This window comes from Panthera onca, chromosome B2 (assembly GCF_046562875.1).
Source record: "Panthera onca isolate mPanOnc1 chromosome B2, mPanOnc1 haplotype 2, whole genome shotgun sequence".
NCBI classification, from domain to species: Eukaryota; Metazoa; Chordata; class Mammalia; order Carnivora; family Felidae; genus Panthera; species Panthera onca.
Window position 1 is genome coordinate 96,755,237 of NC_138343.1, and position 15,187 is coordinate 96,770,423.

A 15,187-nucleotide genomic window follows, 5' to 3' on the forward strand; every position below is an offset into this window, starting at 1 on the left:
AAAACTCTGGCAACCTGATGGCTTGGTCACAGACAGTGTAAAAGCAGGAAGTGGATGGAAGCCAGAGACAAAGGACAGTGTGCTATTGCTGCTTGGGGAGAATAGAGTTCCAATACTAGAGACTGGGTAGCTGGGTGATGCCATTTTCACCCCTGCTGCGCATGTGCATACACACCTACAGGCACCACAACAATCCACCCCAGCAAGCTAAGCAAAGCCATCTAGTGGAGAATGGAGCTGTTACATGAAGCCCCGCCCAGCAGGGCCAACCTCACTCTTCAGGAACACCCTGGGGCATCTCCACCTGCTTAGTTTATGGACTTTAAAGTGTTTCGTAGTTTGACTTCTCGGGGAAAACGATGTAATTTCAATCATATTTCAGTCTGTTCACTGGTCCATCTATTCAATTTTCTTTTCTTTTCATTTCCTTTCTTTTTCTTGAATATAGAAAGAGAAAACATGTATTATCAATTTTTATTAAAAATAATTTTCTTTAATTTTTTCTACTATATTTTTTACTTTTTTGTAAGTTTTTCAAATTCTTCTTTACTTCCATAATTTCATTTTATTCTATTTCATTGTATTCATCTTTTCAAATTTTCAAATGTTTCCCCCTTTTCCCCCCTTTTTTCTCTAATCTATCAAGCTACTTTCAACAACTAAACCAAAACACACCTAAGATCTAGCATCATTTGATTTTGTGTGTGTGTGTGTGTGTGTTATTTTTAATTTTTTAATTTTTTTTACCTTATTAATAATTCCTTTTCTTCCTCAAAATACCAAAATGAAGGAATTCACCCCAAAAGAAAGAGCAGGAAGAACCAACAGCCAGGGACTTAATCAACACAGATACAAGCAAGATGTCTGAACCAGAATTTAGAATCACAGTAATAAGAATACTAGCTGGGGTTGAAAATGAATTAGAACCCCTTTCTGTGGAAATAAAAGAAGTAAAAGCTAGTCAGGATGAGATAAAAAATGTTATAACTGAGCTGAAATCTCAAATGAGTGCCACAGCGGCAAGGATGAATGAGGCAGAGCAGCAAATCAGTCATATAGAGGACAAACTTATGGAGTATAATGAAGCAGAAAAAAAGGGGGAGACTAAGACAAAAGAGCACGATTTAAGAATTAGAGAAATCAGTCACTCATTAAAAAGGAATGACATCAGAATCATAGGGGTCCCAGAAGATGAAGAGAGAGAAAAAGGGGTAGAAGGGTAATGTGAGCAAATCATAGCGAAAACCTTCTTAACCTGGGGAAAGACACAGACATCAAAATCCAGGAAGCACAGAGGACTCCCATTAGATTCAACAAAAACCGACCATCGACCAAGCCACAGAAACTTGGCAGGCCAGAAAGGAGTGGCAGGGTATATTCAATGTGCTGAATCAGAAAAATATGCAGCCAAGAATTCTTTATCCAGCAAGGCTGTCATTCAAAATAGAGGGAGAGATTAAAAATTTCCCAGACAAACAAAAATTAAAGGAGTTTGTGACCACTAACCAGCCCTGCAAGAAATTTTAAGGGGGAATCTCTAAGGGGAGAAAAGACAGAAGAAAAAAAAAAAAAAGCCAAAAGCAACAAAGACTAGAAAGGACCAGAGAACACCACCAGAAACTCCAACTCTACAAGAAACATAATGGCAATAAATTCATATCTTTCAGTACTCACTCTAAATGTCAACGGACTAAATGCTCCAAACAAAAGACACAGGGTAACAGAATGGATAGAAAACAAGATCTGTCTATATGCTATTTACAAGAGACCCACTTTAGACCTAAAGACACCTTCAGATTGAAAGTAAGGGGATGGAGAACCATATATCATGCTAATGGTCAACAAAAGAAAGTAGCCATACTTATATCAGACAATCTAAATTTTAAAATGAAGACTGTAACAAGAGATGAAGAAGGGCCTTATATCATAATTAAGGGGTCTATACACCAAGAAGACCTAACAATTGTAAACATTTGTGCACCAAATGTGGCAGCAGCCAAATATATAAATCAATTAATCACAAACATAAAGAAACTCATTGAAAATAATACCATAATAGTAGGGGACTTCAACACCCCACTTACATCAAGGGGCAGATCATCTAAACAGAAAATCAGAAAGGACACAATGGCTTTGAATGACACACTGGACCAGATGGACTTAACAGATATATTCAGAACATTTCATCCTAAAGCAGCAGACTATACATTCTTCTCCAGTGCACATGAAACATTCTCCAGAATAGATCACACACTGGGACACAAATCAGCCCTCAACAAGTACAAAAGGATTGAGACCGTACCGTGCATATTTTCAGACCACAATGCTATGAAACTCTAAATCAACCTCAAGAAAAAATTTGGAAAGATAACAAACACTTGGAGACTGAAGAACATCCTACTAAAGAATGAATGGGCTAACCAAGAAGTTAAAGAGGAAATTAAAAAGTTCATGGAAGCCAATGAAAATAATAACACCACAACCCAAAACTTCTGGGATGCAGCAAAGGCAGTCATAAGAGGGAAGTATATAGCAATCCAGGCCTTCCTAAAGAAGGAAGAAAGGTCTCAGATACAGAACCTAACCTTACACCTTAAAGAACTGGAAAAAGAACAGCAAATAAAATCCCAAACCAGCAGAAGACAGGAAATAATAAAGATTAGGGCAGAAATCAATGCTATCAACCCCCCCCCCCCCGCAAACAAACAAACAAACAGTAGAACATATCAATGAAACCAGAAGCTGGTTCTTTGAACAAATTAACAAAATTGATAAACCACTAGCCAGTTTGATCAAAAAATAAAAAGGAAAGGATGCAAATTTAAAAAAATCAAGAATAAAAAAGGAGACATCACAACCAACACACCAGAAAGAAAAACAATAATAAGAGAATATTAAGAGCAATTATATACCAATAAAATGGGTAATCTGGAAGAAATGGACAAATTCCTAGAAACATATAAACTACCTACATTGAAACAGGAAGAAATAGAAAATTTGAACGGACCCACACCCAGTAAAAAAGTCGAATTAGTAATCAAAAATCTCCCAAAAAACAAGAGTCCAGGGCCAGATAACTTTCCAGGAGAATTCTATCAAACATTTAAGGAAGAGTTAACACCTATTCTCTTGAAGTTTTTCCAAGGGATACGGATGTGTTTTTTTGAAGGGGCACATGCACCCCAATGTTTATAGCAGCACTATCAACAAAAACCAAAGTATGGAAAGAGCCCAAATGTGTCCATCAATGGATGAATGGATAAAGAAGAGGTATATATATATATATATGTGTGTGTGTGTGTGTGTGTATATATATACACACACACACACACACACACACACACAAAATAAGAGTATTACTCGGCAATCAAAAAGAATGAAATCTTGCCATTTGCAACTATGTGGATGGAACTAGAAGGTATTATGCTAAACAAAATTAGTCAGAGAAAGACAAATATCATATGACTTCACTCATATGAGGACTTTAAGATACAAAACAGATGAATATAAGGGAAGGGAAGCAAAAATAATATGAAAACAGGGAGGGGGACAAAACAGAAGAGACTCTTAAATATGGAGAACAAACAGAGGGTTACTGGAGGGATTGTGGGAGGGTGGATGAGCTAAATGGGAAAGGGGCAGTAAGGAATCTACTCCTGAAGTCATTGTTGCACTATATGCTAACTAACTTGTATGTAAATTTTTTTAAAAATAATTAAATTAAATTTAAAAAAAAAAGAAAAAGACCAAAATGTCTACCCTCAAGGAGCTTACTCTCTATGGTAGAGAGACAGACAATATGCAAGATAAATAAGTAAAATAGGTCCATGTAAATGGCGATGAGTGCTAAGAAGAAACATTTGAGCAAGGAAGGGGGATAGAGGGTGACAGGGTTATGGTGAGAAGGAAGGGAATTGTGGCTAAAAGGAAAGGAGCAAGAAGAGTCTGCTGGAGGTGAAGATGTGTTAAGACCTGAAAGCAGTGAGGGAGGCAGAGCCCAGTGAGACTCAACTCCTCTACACAATGCATAGTGGAAAGACAGTGAGCAGGGGTATCAGCTCTGGGGGACCCTCACCCACTGTATGATGGTAGACTAGCCTGACGTGGGGGCTCCATCTCACAAACTATGAGATCATGAACTGAGCAGAAATTAAGAGTCAGCCGCTTAACCAACAGAGCCACCCAAGAACCTCCCAGATGTTAGCTTTTAAAATGACATAGGGGCATCTGGGTGGCTCATTTGGATGAGCCTCCAGCTTCTGCTCAGGTCATGATCTCATGGTTCATGAGTTTGAGCGCCATATTGGGCTCTCTGCTATCAGCATGGAGCCTGCTTCAGATCCTCTGTCCCTGCGCCCCCCCCCCCACCGCCCCTCCCTTGCTGGTGCTCTCTCTCTCAAAAATAAAACATCTAAAAAATAAATAAAATGACATAGATAGCTTACAATATTAAAAAAAAACATTTTATAGCATCTAGTTTTCAGAGGTCCTGGGTGGGACAGAGCTAACACCCAGAGCCTGATCTGAGTAATTCTATAAATTCTTCCTCCTCCACACATCTCTGTTTGCATCCACTAATGTACATAGCGACATAGGACTCTTCTAGGGGGTGAGGGGTGGTAGGAAGGCTTTCCCTTCTTTTCAGTTTCATTAATTTAGGCTCTTAATTATTTCCTTTCTTCTGCTTGTTTTGGGTTTCATTGCTTTTCTTTTTCTAGTTTCTTAGAGTAGAAGCTTAGATTATTGATTGGAGACATTGCTTCTTACCCAATGTAAACATTTTAGTGCTATGCACTTTCCTCTCAGCATTACTTTAGTTGAAACCCAGAGATGAGATATAATGAATTGTCATTTTTATTTTGTTGAAAGTATTTTTTTAAAGAGAGGAAGTGCACACACTCGTGAGCAGGGGGGAGGGGTAGAGGGAGAGAGAGAAAGAATCCCAAGCAGGCTCTATCTCAGCTGGATGTGAGGCTTGAACTCATGAACTGTGAGATCATGACCTGAGCCGAATTAAGAGTCAGACACTTAACCAACTGAGCCACCTAGGCACTCCCAAAGTATTTTTAAATTTGTCTTGAGGCTTATTTTCTTTGTCCATGAATGACATAAAAGTATATTGTTTAATTTCTGATTATTTGGGGATTTTCCAGATATCTTACACTTACTTATTTCTAGTTTAATTCCATTGTGCTCCAAGAACATCTTTTTGAGAGTTTCTTTCTGCCTTCTTTCCTCCCTCCCCTCTTCCTTCTTTTCTTCCTTCCTTTTTTTCCTTCCTTCTTTCCTTCCTTCCTCCCTCCCTTCCTTCCTTCCTTCCTTCCATCTTCCTGCCTGCCCTTTGCTCCTGGGCCCAGCAGGAGCGCTCCACATGCTCTCTGGCCGACCCCATGACTCTTGCCCACAGGCTGCACCTCCAGGAGCCAAGAAGAGATTTCCATTTTTAAAAGTTTGTTAAGGTTTTCTTTATGGGTCAGTATATGGTCTATCTTGTGCCTGTCCTGTGTGCAACTGAAAAGAATATGTACTGTGCCGTTGTTGAGTACAGTATTCTATAAGTGCCACTGAGGTCACGTTGGTTAATGATATTATTCAGATCCTCTATGTCTTCTTTGCCTCCTTTTTCTATGCATCACTGAAGTCTCCATCTCTAAGTAGATTTGCCTTTTTCTCCTTTGAGTTCTAGCAGTTGTTGCTGTGTGTGTTTTTTTAAGCACTGTTGTTAGCTATGTACACATTTAGGATTATTAAGTCTTTTTGGAGGATTAATTTCTTTATCACTATATAAAATACCACTATTTATCCTTGAAAATATTCCTTATTTTGAAGTTTACCTTTTCAAATATTAATACAATACAGCTACTCCAGCTTTCTTTAGTGATTGGATGGCGTCTATTTTTTCATCCTTTTACCCATAATGAGGCTATGTTTTCATATTTAAGGTGAGACAATATCAAGTGGTCTAACATATATGCATTTGGAATACCAGAGGGAGAAGAGAGAGAGAATGAGGCAGAAGAAATATGGGAAGAACTAATGGCTGAGAATTTCTCAAAATTCATGACAGACAACAAACCACAAATCCAGGAAGCTCAGAAACATCAAGCAGAAAACACAAAAGCAAACAAAAACATCACGCCTAGGCATATAATTTTTAACCTGCTGAAAATAAAATATAAAAAGGAAGTCTTGAAGGCAGTCAGGGGAAAAAGGCAGATTATATTCCCTAAGGCAGGAGACTCAAGGGTAGTCAGAAACACCATGGTAGTGCCTTTAAGAAGATCTTCAATGCAAAATCTGAAAGAAAGAAAGAAAGAAAGAAAGAAAGAAAGAAAGAAAGAAAGAAAGAAAGAGGAAAGAAAGAAGAAAGAAAGAAAGAAAGAAAGAAAGAAAGAAAGAAAGAAAGAGAAAGAAAGGAAGGAAGGAAGGAAAAGAAAGAAATCTGGAGTTCACTTCTCCAAAGTTATGGCAACCTATTTTGCAGCAACCTTAAAACTTTCAATAGCATGCCCTTTGACCACCAGATATTCCAAAGTACAGAGAAGTGCCTTATTCAAAGCAAACCAGGAAAACAACTCCCTCTACACCAGTACTCACTGACTCCTTCATCAACCCACCTGCTCTGCCTGCACACCCTGCTAGTGACGTCTGTGCTGTTGTCCCCACAGGCCCTGAAGAGGGTGACTGCAGAAGAGAGTACACTCGTAGGCACACTCGACATTGGGAAAGAAGGAGACTGAACATATTACCAGGTGTGGATGACCCAGCTAAACTTCCTAAAACAGCCTGGGAGTGAGAAGGGGTGAGAAGGGGACTTAACCACATTCTGCTTTCACAGACATTAGGGAGACCACTGATATGGAGATTGGCAGGGATAATACCGGGCTGCTGGCGATGTCCTCTCGGCCAGTTTTGGCACCTGTACCCTGGTTTCCTGCCCCTGAGGGAGAGAAAAAGAAACCCAAAGCAACGACAACAGCAAAAATCAAAAAAGACAGAGAAAATCACAACAAGAGCAAACCAAATAGGGGAAACTATCAAGGACACAGCACGAGAATGAAATGAGTATGTATTTACTCCAGAAAAACTAGAGGTAGGATGGCAGACAGAGGAAAATTGAAAACTAAAATATAAACCATGACATAGAATAATTAAATGATGGGAAACAGATGTGAGTGTGTGTGAGGAGAAGAGGAAATGAAGAGACAGAAAGAAAACCCAAGTTGGCTATGAGAGGGCGAGCGGCTCTCGCGGCACGGGGTTGACTCACGAATGCGGGATGGGACATGTGTCCTAGACAGAGGGTGCCAAGGAAGGAAGGCAGAAGAAAGGGTGCTGGTGCCCAAGGCCACAGGTGAGCAAAGGAAGTAGGCTTGTACTGGCAGTCTTCTTCCCCTAAATGCACTGAGAAAAAATTGTTAACGGGCTCACAACGCATCAAGCAGCTGATGATTAAAATGATTTGCAGGGTGCTGATTAGCAACCCCAAGCCTCAAACGTCCTTAGAGGTGAGCAGAAGGGTGTTAAGCCCCCAGTTGCTCCTGTAGCTCTCAGCTGGATCAAGGCTTCCTCACTCTGCTACCTTTATTTTTAAGGACAGAATCTAATTCGTTTTCCAAACAACTACCTCCAAAGCACCAAATTGCACTGGCAGTCACAGCAGGGGGACTCCCTCCCTGCAGTCAATTCTCCATACCATATGCTCACATGCCAAATTTCACACCTTCAACACTATATATTTTGGAGAGACTAAGAAATCATATCCCTAACGTAGTGATTCAAAGGATCTCACTTTGGCAAAAAGGACCATCTGAAATTAGGCTCGTTGGGGTAGGGGTGGGGATGGGTCCAAAAATCTGTCCTAACACAGCAGGTCATGATGCCCCCACCTACCAAGTTAGTGTTGTTGGAGCCTGAACACTCTCCCATGGGGGAGATCACATGTGGGAGATCACATGTGCTATTAGCCTCTTTTCACACTGGACTTAGCAGCTACTGGAAAGATGATGGTTCTCTGGAAATGACAGAATGATTGACTGGAGTCTTTCTTCTCCATGGATCAGTGGAGGGAATGGGATTTTTCTTACTTGCTTGCATGATTTCCTATTACCAAATGGAATATTAAAATCTTATAACAATGATAAGGTGACCACAATCTGAGTCTGAAACTCCCGTGACTGTGCTCCCATAGAAAGAAATAGGCACGGGTATTATTTTGAATCCTCAGATTTCAATTGTGTGTGACAGAACATTAGAGTTTTATTGTCCGAGTAAGGGGATACAGTGTGGGAAGGCAGGGTTTTATGAGACCCAAATTACTACGAACATTTACCACACGTGTTATTAAATTTTTACCTCAAATCCTCCAAATGTCTGCCCTTGTTTTTCTTTCCTGGACCAATTCCCAGCTCCCCATTGAACTCGGGTGTCACGTGGGTTGCACAAATCGACTGCATGCTCTGCATGCAGTTCTGTTCCCACCTGCTGAAGAGAAGGACCCCTCCCTGAGGCTCACCGTGGAGAGGAAAGCACTTCTTCTGCCGGGAACTCAGCTGGCCTCTCAGACCAAGCTTTGGCATCCAACAGAACGGCAAGCTCTCCCATGAAGTCAGCACTTCCTAGGTTCTAGGAGCTTCCTGACCAAAACTCCAGCCTGACAGCCAAGCTTTTGTCTATTGAGGTGTTGATGGGATCCCTCAAAGAGTCATCTCTCAGGTACCAATGAACTGCACCTTCCCTCATCAGGGTTTCCATGGTGTGTGGGTTAAATTATGTCCCTCCCACCAAAAAAGATAGGCTGAAATCCTAACCCCTAGTTCCTCAGAACCTTACCGTACTTGAGATAGGGTCTTTACAGAGGTCATTAGGGTGGGCTCTAATATAGCTGGGGTCCTTATTTTAAAAAGAAATTTGGGGCTTCTGTGTGGCTCAGTTGGTTAAGCATCTGACATTGGCTCAGGTCATGATCTCACAGTTCATGAGTTTGAGCTGTCTGTGTGGACAGCTCTGAGCCTGGAGCCTGCTTCGGATTCTATGGCTCCCTTTCTCTGCCCTCCCCCACTCACACTCTGTCTCTCTGTTTCTCTCTCAAAAATAAACATTAATTTTTTTTTTTAAATAAAAAGAAATAAAGAGAAATTTGGACACAGACATACATAGAGGGAAAACAAAATGTGAGAGACACAGGAAGAGATGCCATCTACAAACCAAGGAGAGATCCTGGAACAGACCCTTCCCTCACAGTCCTCAGAAAGAAATAACCTGCTGATACCTTGGTTCCGGAAACCTAGCCTCCAGAGCTGGGAGACAATGCATTTCTGCTGCTTAAGCCAATCAATTTGTGGTACATTGTTGCAGCAGTCCCAGGAAACTGACATTCTTGGCTTCCTGTCCTCGGCACCAAGCCGGTCAGGACCAAGGGAGAGCTTGTCTATATCTGAGCCAGTTTAATTTTGGATGGCATTCCACAGTGGAACGAGGGAACTGAGTGCCACAGGGCCAAGGAGTGTTATTAAGAATATTATAAGAGCTTTGCTCCCTTACAAGACATGGAGTCCCTTGACCCAAAATCTAAATGTAACGGACACATAGACCGTGTGTGTGTGTGTGTGTGTGTGTGTGTGTGTGTGTGTGTCCCATAAGATAGTGGGTATGAAATGGTTATCCAGAAGTAAGGTCCCCAAGGAGGCTCCCCCAGGGCCTTGCCCAGGGTGCTGTACAGGTGGTATCATGACTTTCATATATATATATATATATATATATATATATATATATATATATATATATATGGCTTTCATATTCTGCCCCACCGAACCGCTCCCATTCAGCTTGGATTCCGGTCAGAAAACAAACCTGTCGGCCAAAATAACAACACAGCTTTGTCCATAAAAATAAATTAACATAAAAACATTAAGCTCCTCGAAAGGAAAGGTTCCATAGACCTAAAGGGCAGCAGTTCTAGCTGAAGGAATGCCATGATTAGAAGGATAAATTGTTTCTTTTTAAAATCTATTAAGAAAGGGGATGGCTTGGGGCGGGGGGAGGGGTGCGGGGGGGGGTGGAGTTACAGACAAGGTTGTACTTGCGTTTAACTGAAACACAACGGAGAGACGTCGGATATATTGTTTTCACTGGCTGGAATAGTAGTTGTATCCCCCCCTACTCTAAGGAGAGGCCCTGAAAGCTCACTCGGCCACCTCTGAGGCGTGAACATGGGTAGCCGTCCCCCGCCCCCAGGGTGGCCCGGCACGGGCGGGGGGAGGGAGGGTAGGCCCCGCAGGAGGCGGGGCGCCAGCTCGCAGCCGCTGAGAGGCCAAAAGTGGAAGCGGCGGAGCTTCCTTTGGCTCCAGGGGTCCGAGGAGAAGCAGCTCTGTGCTGGGAGCGGGCACAGGGGACGTGGTCGGTGAAACCGCGGACGCCCGACTCCGCCCTGGGTTCTGGAGGGCCTGGGGCCCGGCCCGCGGCCGAGGAGTGCCGGCGGAGCTGGGCGATGGGGGTGCCTGCAGCAGCGCTCCAGCCACCCCTCTGGCGCCGCGGGCTCCAGGAAGGGGCACCGGATGTCCCCAGCCCTGCCCGCCGGCCTGACCCCCCCACGGCCACCTCACGCCCCCTGGCGGCCACAGCTGGCTCGCCTGCTCCCGCGGCCGTCCCAACGCGGGCACTGAGCACCTGCACTTGGGGGAGATGGTGGGGGCAAGGTCTCGGGGACTCTAGTGCCTCCTAGGGGCAGGGAAGAAGAAAGTGGCCGTTTCCACCGAAGGGACCTCTTTCAGTGTCTTCACGACTAGGAAATGACAGCTGAGCGTCCTCCAAAGCATCTACCCACCTGGTCACCCAGTTCTGGTGGCAGAACTGAGCCCGCATTTGCATGTCCCCCAGGGAGGATCCTTATTCCTCCTGAGGGCGCCTTTGCTCACCTCTTCTGCAGATATTAGGTAGCTTAATGCTTTGCCGACCCCACCGGTTAGATCCCCTTGACTATCTATGTGTGATCCGGATATCCCGTCTTGTCAAATATAAGACTTGCCAAGCCTGCCAGCCTACCCTGGAGATTTGGAACTCGCCAGTCTCCACAATCATGTGAGCCAACTCCTTAAAGTAAATCTAGACAGATACAGATATAGGTTTATTAATCAGGCGATAGCTGTAGGCTTGCGAATAAAGTGTATAGCTATAGGTGCATTCTCTTGGTTGTGTGTCTGGAGAACCCTGACTCCTGCGGGATCCCCAACGCAGCTCAGACCCATCCCTCACCCACTTCAGAACCTGGTCCAGCAATACCCCTCTTATGTCTTATCAGTTTTTCCTCTCCAGAGATGACTTCCTTCTGCATAAAACATACTGCTGTTTCATCTTTTTAAAAGTCTTGACTTGGAAATCTTTCTTGGAAGTTCTCTTCCAGCTGCTATTCCATTTCTTTGGTCCTCTTGCAACAACATTCCTCTAAAGAGTTGTCTGTGTTCTTTGTCCCCAGTTTCTCTCCTCCCGGTGCTCTTTGTTTGCCTTTTTATTGTGAAATTGACAAACATAAAAAAGGTGGAGTGGGGGGTAAAAACAAAAGCACAAAGCTTAATGATTTATCCAAAACAAATACCCTTGCTACCACCATCCAGGTCAAGAAATAGCACATTAGCAAGAACAGAAGTCTTCCTCATACACCCTCCCACTTCCTACCCATTTCCACCCCCAAAGGTAAACATCATCCTGACTTTTATGAAAATGACTTCCTTCACTGATTTGATTGCTTTGCCATCTAAGCATGCATCCGTAAACTTTGTACTTTAGTTTTACCTATTTCTTGAATTTTAAGTAATGGGATAATTAAAAATGTCTTCTGTAGGGCTGGGTGGCCCAGTGGGTTAAGCCTCTGACTTTGGTTCAGGTCATGATCTTACTGCTTGCTCGTGGGTTCAAGCCCCTCATCGGGCTCTGTGCTGACAACTCAGAGCCTGGAGCCTGCTTTGGATTCTGTGTCTCCCTCTCTTTCTGCTCTTCCCCTGCTTGTGCTTTGTCTCTCTCTGAAAAATAACAACAAAAAAAATTTTAATGTCTTCTGTAATTGCCTTCTTTCACTCAATATTGTGTTGGTAAAATTTACCATGTTGACATATATAACTGCATTTCATTTGTTTTCATTAACTTATATTATTCCTTTGCATTAGTTATCTATTGCTGTGTAACAAATTACCCCAGAATTTAGCAGCTGAAAACCAACATTTATCATATCACCCATGTTCTGAGAGTCCAGAATCATTTGTGGTTTAGCTGGGTGTTCTGGTTTATAGTCTCTCAGGTAGTTGTAGTCAAGCTATCAGGCCTTCAGGCCTTCAGCCCTGATGACTTAACTAGGGCTGGAGGATCCACTTCCAAATTCACTCACATGGCTGTTAACAAGAGATTAGGTCCTTGCCATGTGGGCCTCTCCATAGGACTGCTCATGACATAGATTCCCCAGAGGAAATAGTCCAAGAGAAAATATGGGAATGAGAGCTCCCACCATAGAAGCTACAATGTTTTTTATAACCTAATCTCAGAAGTGACACAGCATCGTTGCTGTTGTGTGCTATTGATCACACAGAGACCAAGCTGGTCCATTGTGGGAGGGGACCAGCCACGGATGTGAGCGCCAGGAGGCAGGGATCACTGGGGACCATCTTGCAGGCTACCTATCATAACCTTTGTATAAACATAGAAAAATGTATTTATCCATTCCATTATCAGTCGACATTTGGGCTGTTTCTGGTTTGGGACTCTTATGAATAGAGCCTCTATGAACATTCTTTTATTTAAAAAAAAATTTTTTTTTTTAACGTTTATTTATTTTTGAGACAGAGAGACAGAGCATGAATGGGGGAGGGTCAGAGAGAGGGAGACACAGAATCTGAAACAGGCTCCAGGCTCTGAGCTGTCCGCACAGAGCCCGACGCGGGGCTCGAACTCACGGACCGCGAGATCATGACCTGAGCCGAAGTCGGCCGCCCAACCGACTGAGCCACCCAGGCGCCCCTGAACATTCTTAATACATGTCTATCAACACATATGTGCATGCATTTCTATTGGCTAAATACCTGAAAGTTTAATTACTATGTCCCTGCCTATAAATAAGCTCAACTTTAGTAACTAATGGACAATTGTTTCACAAAGTGATCTACAAATTTATATTTTTACCAGGAGCAGATGAGATTTCAACATACTATGTGTCCACCACTTGATATTGCCAATCTCTTTCACTTCTCCCATTCTGGTGAACATGTAGTGATGATATCTCAATGTTCATCTCCCTGATGGATAAAGAACTTGCACAGCTGTTCACGTATTTGTATTGCTCTTTGGACATAGTGTTTTGTGAAGTGTAGCACACATGGAGACATGGCACTCAGATCCTCCTTCAAGGAATGACATGCTGCCTACTGGCAGGGAGTATGGTCAGGAGACAGCCTCCAGCCAACAGTTTCTTCAAGGTTGGCCTTGAACCTTGTCAAGGTCCTGCTCTTCCTGGGGAGCTCATGCTCTGACTGAGCAAGGCAGAGCTATAAAGGCACAGCCATTTCAGCCTGAAACGGGACATACTAATGAGTGACATTTACTCCTGAGCACCTCCCAGTTGGCCCAGGCTTTGCTAGACCCACATCAAAGTTCAGCTCCTTTCTCGCCCCATCCTGCTTCATCCTTGTTTTATTCACAATAAACATCTTGATTTTTTTTTTTTTTTTTGAGAGAGAGAGAGAGACAGCGCATGTGTGCTTGTGTGCACACACGCACCCATGCAATTAGGAGAAGGGCAGAGGGAGAGGGAGAGAGAATATCAAGCAGGCTCCAAGCCCAGTGCAGAGCCTGACACAGGGCTCGATCTCACGACCCTGAGATGATGACCTGAGCCAAAATCAAGAGTCGGACTCTACACTGACTGAGCCACCCAGGTGCCCCGACATCTTGCTTCTTAATAAACATCTGGTACCACAAACTCCTTCTCAGTGTCTGTTTCTGAAGGACTCGATCTGTGGCACAAACTGTCTTTTCAAGCCTATTGCTGATTTTCCTATTGAGTTGTCTTTTTTTCTTCTTACTAATTTGTAGGAGTCTTTTGTTTAGTATGGATTCAAGTCCTTTGTCAATGACGTGTGTGGCAAATATCTTTTCCCACTCTAGGGCTTTCATTTTTCACTTCTTTATTGTGTCTTTGAAGAACAAAAGTCCTTCATTTGGATGTAATTCGATTTCTCAAATTTTTTTCCTTTTTAGACATGCCCTTTGTATCCTACCCTGAGGTCATAAAAATCTCTTATATTCTAAAAGCTTTCATTGTTTTGCCTTTCAAATTTAGATTTACAAGCCACCTGGAATTAATTGTTTCATAAGGGATGAGACAGAGGCCATGTGTCAGTTCCTCCCCTCCCCCCCACCCCTGAATGGGTATCCTATTGTCCCAGCTCCACATTTTGAAAACACTTTCCTTTCCTTCACTGTTCTGCAATGCCAACTTGTCACGTATACCAGGTGTGTGAGTCTGTCCACATGTGCAGGGCTGTTTCTGGATTTCCCTTCTGTATCACTGGCCTTTTTGCTTTTGTCCCAATACCACCCTGTCCTCGTTCCCATTCCTGTTCAAGCCCCCTTGGAACAGGGTTTTGCCTCCAGCTGTTCCACTGCAATTGCTCTTAGGAAAATCTCAGGTCAATTCTCAGCTGTCATTTTTCTTTCTGAGCAGTAGGTGACACCAATGGCACCCCTTCTCCTGCCACAGTGTCCTCCTGGTCACTGCACTCTTGGTTTTCCTGCTCTCCTTCTCTGCCTCCAGCACCACTGCCTTCCCCCCATCCCTGCCTCCAACCCTGTAACGTCAACCCCCCTCAGGGCCCAGACCTCTACTCATATTTCTTTAGGGATCCCATCCAGCATGTAAATGCCATTTAACCCCAAATTTGTATTTCTAACTGGACTTTGTTCTCAAACCTGACTCCTACATCCAGCCGCCTCCCTAAGATTTTCATATGAAGAATCTCAATCTAACATATCAAAACAGGACTTCTAATTTTTCCTCCCAGATCTGTTCCACCTCTTGCCTTTACCTTCTCAGCTGATGGCAACTCCCTCCTTCCACTTGTTCAGGCACATCCTTAGCAGCATCCTTACTCCCTTCTTTCTCTCATAGCAGCACATCCGACTCATTGGGCGAGCCTGCTGGCTT